Raw genomic sequence first — 829 nt, 5'->3', positions numbered from 1 at the left:
TGCCCATCCCCCCTGTGCTGGGCAGCTTCCCCCTGTCTGTGCCCGGTCCCTGCAGGGGCTGTTCCCAGCGGTGGGTGCGCAAAAGGAGGGCTCCTCCGGGAGTTGAACCCGGGACCTCTCAGCACCCTAAGCAAGAATCCTAAGCGAGAATCATACCCCTAGACCAACGAGCCAGGGCATACAGCTGTGACCCAGCGCAGATCCTGTCCCCCACAGCCCCACAGCCCTGGGCACTGCACAGGCCAACCTGTGCCCAGTGCAGGTGGGGGACAGCTGCCCCAGGGCGCTGCCCTCTCCCTCCCCTCTGCTCTCTGGCCGTCACCTCCCACGGCTCCCCTGGGGACGCGGCATGGGGAGATGCAGGGGAGCCCATGTGGCATCCCTGCAAAATGCCACTTCCCACCTCCCCAGGGCTGCAAAACCTGGCAATCCTCAGAGAGGCTGTGCCCCTCCTGCCCAGGGCCATCACAGCCCCTGGAAGGGGTATTGCGGGGCTCCCTGTGCACCCCTGGCTCCCCCTGTCCCAGCCCATCCTTGCTGCCCCCTTTTCCTGGGAAGCAGGGAAGCCTCCGGGGTAGCCAGTGCATCCCCGCACACATGCTCAGCCCCACTCTGCTCCCCAGGGGCTGGTGGCAGGGCCCACCCCTGAAAAGCAGTGCCCAGGGCCCCAAGGTCCCTGGGCAGCACTGCCCCCCCAGCACCCCAGTGCCCGGCACAGGGTGGGGGTGCCCGGTCAGCTGTGCACCCCGGCTCGTTGGTCTAGGGGTATGATTCTCGCTTAGGGTGCGAGAGGTCCCGGGTTCAACTCCCGGACGAGCCCTTCTTTTGG

At 66.9% G+C, this 829-nt stretch overlaps 1 non-coding gene across 1 annotated transcript; it reads left to right on the top strand.

Moving 5' to 3' along the window:
* Window positions 1-748: 748 nt before the first annotated feature.
* TRNAP-AGG lies at window positions 749-820 on the top strand. Its single transcript has one exon. It is a non-coding gene; the product is annotated as a tRNA-Pro (tRNA).
* The last annotated feature ends 9 nt before the right edge of the window (window positions 821-829 follow it).

The sequence above is a fragment of the Pygoscelis adeliae genome, unplaced genomic scaffold, assembly GCF_000699105.1.
Source record: "Pygoscelis adeliae isolate BGI_AS28 unplaced genomic scaffold, ASM69910v1 Scaffold63, whole genome shotgun sequence".
Taxonomy (NCBI): Eukaryota; Metazoa; Chordata; class Aves; order Sphenisciformes; family Spheniscidae; genus Pygoscelis; species Pygoscelis adeliae.
The sequence above is the reverse complement of the archived record's forward strand: the minus strand, read 5'-3'. Positions and strand labels throughout refer to the sequence as shown.